We start from the raw sequence: 8,009 nt of genomic DNA, 5'->3' as shown, positions 1-8,009 counted from the left end.
AGATGGGTGATCTCTTGTATACGTAAATCAATCGGAAGGATATTTGTTAGAATAAAACATGCCTCCGCGGAGACAGTTTTGAAAGAGCTGGCCAATGAAAGCGCAATAGAGCGCTGGAAGGTGCGTAGCTGCTTAACGCCTTTTCTAGTGTTAAGAAAAGGGGCCCAGACGGAGCAGCCGTACAGCAAGATAGGCTCAACCGCAGAGTGATACAGAAATTTTAGACGCTTTTTGTCATATCCCCAGGTGGATTTCAGACCGGATCTCAGTGTAAAGAATGCACGTTTAGCTGCAGCAATTTTATTGGCAATGTGGGAGTTCCATTTGAGGCGGCAGTCAATTGTTAGACCCAGAAAGAGTGTCTCTACAGATGGGGGGATAAGCATGCCATTTATAGAGATGCTGATATGAGACCAGTCAAAAAATCTTTTGCACATAATCATAAACACCGTTTTTGTCGCATTGAGGGAGAGTTTGCTGGTTAGACACCAGTTCGACACCTCGTCACACATGGTCTGTAAATTTCGGGTGGCAATGCTAGGGTCTTTATGATATGTGGCCACATTCAGATCGTCAGCGTATCCACCAATCCGGTACGGAAATGAAAATTTGAGGCGCAGGACATCATCAACAAGAACCGACCACAGAAATGGAGAGAGGACTCCACCTTGAGGACAGCCAAGATCAAAGTGAAAGGAGGAGGTCGAGCCTTCAAGCGAGAGGATGGCCGTGCGGTTGGAGAGATAGTCAAAGACTAGCTGGACCAAATATCTTGGGCAGTTGCGGACAGCAAGTGCAGAGATAATAGCAGGGTGCCAAGCAGCGTCGAATGCGCTTTTAATATCAAGAAATGCACATGCTGTGACACATTTAGCGTCTCTGCCTTCGTCACAAAAAGAAATCAAGGAGTGAGCAGCCGTTTCAGTTGATCTGCCTTGAGTGAATCCATGTTGGTTCGGGCTCAACCATTGAGAGACCGACGCATGCCAAAGGAGTCTATTTAAAATGAGCTTTTCAAGGATCTTAGCAAATGTGTTGACTAGGCTAATTGGTCGAAAGCTATTCAGAGTGTCGTAAGCGGGTTTGTTAGGTTTACCGATAATGGTCACCTTGGCAACCTTCCAACAGCTAGGAAAGTGAGAAAGAGAGAAACATGCATTCATGATGAATAGAAGCTGACCAATTATCTGATTAGAGATTGCACAAATGATAGCAGTGGAAAGGCCATCGGCTCCAGGAGCAGATTTGAGATTCAGAGAGGTGATAGCATTAGAAAGCTCCTCCTGGGAGATTGGAGGGAGTTGGATGGTACAACGAATGCCGTGGATGATTGAGAGAAGGAGGCCACAAGCTCTTCGGCCTGTGCGTGGGCCTGCGTAGATGGAGTGGGGGGAGGGGAAAAATGTTCTGCACACTTTTTAGAATTTCTGTAGGATTGGAGGAGATCGAGCCGTCAAATGAAATAGAGGATGGAAGGCTGACGTTTGATGATTTGCCTGATTTGGCCTTTAGGGCCGAGAAGAGGTCACTACTGCTAGGCTGGGAGTCACATAGCTTGTTCCAAGACGAGAGTTTGGCGTTGCGAATTTCCCTCTGATAGGTAGCTTTGTGAGCTTTGAATGCCTGCCTGTTAGATTCTGTTCGTTGGACTGACCATAATATAAAAGCCTGTCGGGATTTGTGACGAAGTACCCAGAGTTCCTTTGTCCACCAAGGCGTTCTGCGAGTGGAGACAGGAATGTAGGTAGGATCTTTAGAGCTTTTGGCAGCAGAGGAAATGAGGGCAGAGAGCTTTACAATCATGTCATCGATAGTGGAGGTAGTCGGATTAGTTTGCACTACAAGATTCCTCACAGCATCTGCGACTTTTAGGCGAAATTTATCAAGGCGAATACGAGAGATGTGGGGAGTGGAATTTGGAGCTCGAGATTGAGCTTGAGCAGTGCTGCACGCAGATGAGGGGGAGCGATTGATTTCAAAGTATATGTATGGGTGATCAGAGAAGGACGGAATGGTAGGATAGAACCAGCGTGTACAGGTGATAGCACTCCCGGCTAGAGAGATGTCAAGGAATGAGGTGCCAGCAGGAACAAAGTCAAGATCATCCAGTTGTCGATTGAGAACACGAAGGAAATGATTAGCGATGAGTAATTCAAGTTCTGATCCTCTACTATTAGTGAGCTTGCTGTTCCAAACCTTGCTTAGAGCATTAGAGTCGACTGAGACGATGGACAGTTTCGTGAAAAGGCAGCTGAGATCAGCGCTGAACTGATCGGCAATGTTTTTAATGGAGGGACGAAGATAAGTGGAAATGAAACGAAAGGTGCCGTGCGCAGAATGTAAATCGACTGCAGCGATATGGTTAGAGCGACTTCGATCGATTGCCCGACAAGACTTGGCAAGAGAAAGTTTAACTAAAATCGCAGCACCGTAGGCATGCTCTTGAGAGAGACAGTGGAATGCAACATAGCCTGGTGGAATATTGATGATGGAGGGAGACTGGTGGCCTTTTGCGAAAGGTTCTTGAATGAGAACAATGTCTAAAACGTTTTCGACAATGATTTGAGCAAGAGAAGACGAGGCAACCCTTGAGTGGCGGAGATTCACCTGTAAGCACCGAAACAGACTGTTTGTTGAACTAGGAGACACACGCATTAACTTTTCTCCATTTTTGCCCTGTACCTCGCCACCGCTTTCATTTGGGTGGGACAATATCGATCTCCAGATTGGTGGGCACCACCACAATTAACACATTTTCTGATCAGAGAATTACAGTCGCGGGTAAGGTGCGCGCCTGCGCATTTACCACACCTTAGGTTAGGGTCACGGCAGGATGCCTGAACGTGACCATAACCTTGGCATTTAAAACAGCGACGAACCTCACGGTCTAAAAGAATTTCAACAATGCGAGCAGTAGTATTAAAAAATCAATTTCACCTTCAGCCAGAGCGTGATCTCTGGCTACCTTGCAGTTGAATAGAATTTTTACATGGCCTTTTTGGGAGTCAGGTTTGGCGAACAGTTGGGACACAGACTCAATTTTTCCTCTCAGGCCACGATTCCTTAACATCAACTCTTCTTTAAGGCTGGGTAGATAGCTAAGATTGACAAAAAGGGCAACAGCCGGGAAAAAATTTAGATGGACGTGAAACAGAGTTAAAAACATTGATACTGTCTGGTCCGGCTTTGGATTCCAAGATGGTTTTGGCCCGATCGAGGTCAGCTGGATCAGCTAATCGGACGATGATGTTGTTGTCTTTTTGTCTGACAGAGGCAGGAACAGGGCCACCACCACTGGAACCAAGCAGCTCCTCCATACCGGCGAGAGATATGCGATCAGCAGGCTTTGCAGATGCGGCGTAGCTGGCAACGAGAACGGGTGCTTGACGGCCTTTTACGGCTTGAGAGTAAGTCGATGTGGACGGCAGTGGAGTATCACTGGAAGGTGGCGGATTGGAAGATGACGATTGCTGATTCATGTATCGTAGGGTCATCGAGTCCGCGAAAGCTAGTTTAACGTTAATCAACTCAGCTTCCAGCTTGGCGATGTGGTCGTGTTGGGCCTTTGCAAGGTCGAGAGCAGCACGGAGTTTAGAGCTGACAGCTTCTTTGGAGAGAGAGTCAAGATGCGAGAGCTCAGGATCTTCTGTGAAGCTGGAGAGATCCTCGCAACGAGTTTTCTTGGAGTCAGCTCTAGACTCGTCGATGCTGGAGTTAGCTGACAGCGGGCGTTTTGACTTGGTACTGGTTTTTGGGGTGGTGAATGTCTCAGTTTCTGTAGACGGCTGGGAAGATGCTTGATTAATGCTGTTGATGAGGAAGACATTCTTGCTGTGGGCCTTCTGGGAGTCTTGAAAGCATGGTTTGCTGCAATATTTGGAATCTTTTTTCCGTTGTATCCCTTTTGACAGAAGATACAGGTGCGTTTTGGCTGGGTTGACGATTCTGCCCCAGAGGTGTCGCCACCGTCGCCCTTACTCATGTTGGTGGCTGGGCCAATGTCACTTGTGACAAAAATATACAGCGTACGAGAAAAAATTGAATGACTGACACCGTTAGCAGGAGATTACCGGCAGTAAAACAAATCAAAAATATGGCCAGTTGATTAAGAACTCACGAAATGGTGAGAGAAAATATGGGAGAGATAAAAAACACTCGTTCAGTTGGATTAGCAGACGAACACGATAGTATAGTATAGTATAATATAGTATAGTATAGTATAGTATGATGATGTAAAAAAATAGTATGTATAGTATAAAATAGTATGTATGAGTATAAAATGTCGTAATACTACTAAAGTAAATACTAGAATCACTTTATCAACTTAATAACCAATTGAATAAACAGAATACTAAACATATAATAATAAATTTACATCCAACAACTAGATTTGATCCTAGATCCTTTTTCTTAACAATCCAATGCTATACCACTGAGCTAGCAGAGTAATGATTCCATACAAATATTTTGCAATATGTATACACGTATTTAATCTATATTACCAATTAATGACTGGCAACATTGCATTCCAACAGTTGGCAACATTGGAATTTACGCAGAACATTTATTCAGTTTACAAGTAGATACAGATCAGTTCAGTATACTTGCTTCTCTGAATTTAGTAAAAGTAAAGTAACAATAAAGTAAATTTGGTCGGGTAAAATAGACTTTATCCGAATTGTTTCTCGATCGAATGTGTTGAATACACATACATGCCTCGATAGCGCAGTAGGCAGCGCGCGAGTCTCATAATCTCGAGGTCGTGAGTTCGAACCTCACTCGGGGCAGTGTTAAGAAAAGTAACTAAATTTTTTCCACTAACAGTCAATCTCTGTAAGAGCTGGTTGGTTTCTAAATGCTGCATGTAAAACAAAAAATACCACGGTACGATAATAAAGGTTCTACCGAGATTTGAACTCAGATTGTCAGAGTCAGAGTCTGAAGTGCTAACCATTACACCATAGAACAACTGCTAACAAATGATCAAACACCATAGAATCACTTATAACAAATGAGGCTTTCTTAATTGAATGCAGCAATCAATGTTTTCTCAAGGATGTACATTTGACTATGACAAACATCTTTGGCATCGACATTGACCTCTAGTTTAAGTTTCCCGACGAAGATGGGATTCGAACCCACGCGTGCAATGCACAATGGATTAGCAGTCCATCACCTTAACCACTCGGTCACCTCGTCTGATTACTTCCACCACGTTGAGGTATTGAGCCCTAATGCGTTAGCGGATGATTTCAATATCATACAAACTTAACGAAAACACCGGTAATGAGAACTCGCTGGAAAGAAAACTCTTCAAATTACGCCCGATGAGGGAATTGAACCCTCGACCTCAGGATTAAAAGTCCCGCGCTCTACCAACTGAGCTAACTGGGCTACGTAATACTTGCCTATGTTATTCAATACATTAACACCACGTAGTTTCTTTGATCATGCGACGACAAATTATGAAAACCACATATTTTCAAACAAGTCTTACATTACCTTGATCCAAAATCACGGTATCCATGTCTCGAAAAATGAATAAGCCGACAAATTTTCCAATTTTTTTTATCTTGGTCGAAAATAAGGGTGTCCATGTCACGCAAAATAAGGAAACCTTCAAACAAACCAAAAACAAAAAATCTTACATTGCTTTGATTCCAAATAACGGTCATCGTAGCAAACCAGCAAAGATGAAAACAGCGTTTGCTTCTCGGCTCACGGTCACGTTGTTGTTTTCCGTCTGCTATTGTGACATTCTGGATACGCCATCTACCGGTAGAATGTCAAGTGCGCTAGTGGCTTGGTTTCTGAGTCCTTCACAAGATGGCCTAACACGGCAGAACACCACCTACCTAACAGGTTTCGTTCGGGGAAAACGCACAGAGTTTAAAGTATCGTTCAGACTACAGCTCTTTTCTACGTATAACGTATAACGTTTAAAGTTTACGTTTGTACTTCGTAAATTTCGCTGCGTTTTTTACGGAGCCATATTTACGTAAATGTGTTCGTAGACTGTTCAGACTACACTGTCAAATTTACGTAGAGTAGGCTAGATTCTGCGGAGATTCTAGCGTCTACTGTAGATTTTTGTACCTGTTGTAGCTCTTTGTTATATTTATTGATAAAAGTTCTGAGGACGAAATTTCTGAAAATAGTGACGTGGATATGGAAGACAGTGATACTGACAGTGATGAAACTGTAAACAAACAACGAATTGCTCATGAAAACGCAATGGCTATGTGGAGATGGAAGGCCAAGTGTGTTTGTTTGCTCTATTTGTTGATGAAACGTCGTCGTTTAAAGGCTTTACAAAATTCTTATCGACCAGTTGGTAGGTGTTCTTATTTCCAATGAGTTAACACATGAATACTAGTAACTGTGTATATTATCATTCTTAAATAGGTAGGCTGTGGACTAGATTCCACAACTCTTCATCACAACGGGAGCAGCATTCACTGTGTACAACTGTCCTTCTTGCAGAGAAAAGTATGGCAGATTGCTTTACCTTCCGAAACATCACTCGAATGTCTCCATCCATGTTCAATAAACTGTTGAAAATGGTTGGTCCAAAACTTGCAAAAAAAGACACAAAAATGAGACGTTCAATACCAGTTGGTATAGACTACATTGTTTTACTATCTTACTATTGTTAATTTCCATGTAAAATTTTGATGAAATTGAATGAATTGAAATAGAATAAGCAATAAACCAAAATAGTTGCAAAAGATTTCATGACATAATATTTACTTTTTGATTTTCTTTATCGGTGATTTTTTGGGGGCGACTTGAATTTGTTAGGGGAATTCTTTTTGGCAACTTTAGTAGGCGCCATATTTATTTTTAAAATAAAAATTAAAAAAATTAATTATTAAATTTACAATTCTACACCTGACATATCCCAGAATGAATAAACAGGAGAGAAAACCTGAAAAAACAAAAGAATGTAGACAAGCGTAATAGATTTTGGCTACGTAGTGCGTAGAACGTCCCAAAATTTTATGTAAAAATGAGATCAATCTCATTTTTACGTAGGCTCAGTTTTGACTTCGTTTTGACTACGTTTTGAGTTTACGTATTACGTACTACGTAGAGCGTTGTGTCTGAACACTCTTCCGTTCCCAGCTACGTAACTCGGAGCGTAAAAACGTTATACGTAGTACGTAAAACGCTCAAAAAGGCTGTAGTCTGAACGTGGCTTAAGCCGTGTTAACAAAATAATTGGACATCAAATACTGAAAGCATATTATTCATTTATTTCTTTCACATGAACTATGGGAGTTTCTACTCTTGGTACAGATCACCAGATTTTAGTTGCGCGTGCTAACAAATTAAGTTGTTTATTCATTTAGGTAGTAAAGAGTTTACGGTATCATAGGATTGTTTCTCGATCGAATGTGTTGAATATACATACATGCCTCGATAGCGCAGTAGGCAGCGCGCGAGTCTCATAATCTCGAGGTCGTGAGTTCGAACCTCACTCGGGGCAGTATTAAGTAAACTAACTAAATTTTTTCCACTAACAGTCAATCTCTGTAAGAGCTGGTTGGTTTCTAAATGCTGTATGTAAAACAAGAAATACCACGGTACGATAATAAAGGTTCTACCGAGATTTGAACTCAGATTGTCAGAGTCAGAGTCTGAAGTGCTAACCATTACACCATAGAACCACTGCTTTTAAATGATCAAACACCATAGAATCACTTATAACAAATAAGGCTTTCATAATTGAATGCAGCAATCAATGTTTTCTCAAGGATGTACACTTGACTATGACAAACATCTTTGGCATCGAAATTGACCTCTAGTTTAAGTTTCCCGACGAAGATGGGATTCGAACCCACGCGTGCAATGCACAATGGATTAGCAGTCCATCACCTTAACCACTCGGTCACCTCGTCTGATTACTTCCACCACGTTGAGGTATTGAGCCCTAATGCGTTAGCGGATGATTTCAATATCATACAAACTTCACGAAAACACCGGTAATGAGAACTCGCTGGAAAGAA

At 42.1% G+C, this 8,009-nt stretch overlaps 1 long non-coding RNA gene across 1 annotated transcript; it reads left to right on the top strand.

Annotated features, from left to right (window-relative positions):
- Positions 1-6,030: 6,030 nt before the first annotated feature.
- Positions 6,031-6,730, top strand: LOC123472195. The gene is made up of 2 exons (XR_006646487.1): positions 6,031-6,334; positions 6,406-6,730. It is a non-coding gene; the product is annotated as an uncharacterized LOC123472195 (long non-coding RNA).
- The last annotated feature ends 1,279 nt before the right edge of the window (positions 6,731-8,009 follow it).

This window comes from Daphnia magna, linkage group LG5 (assembly GCF_020631705.1).
Source record: "Daphnia magna isolate NIES linkage group LG5, ASM2063170v1.1, whole genome shotgun sequence".
NCBI lineage: Eukaryota > Metazoa > Arthropoda > Branchiopoda > Diplostraca > Daphniidae > Daphnia > Daphnia magna.
Note: the sequence above shows the minus strand (reverse complement) of the source record. Positions and strands in the feature narration are given on the sequence as shown.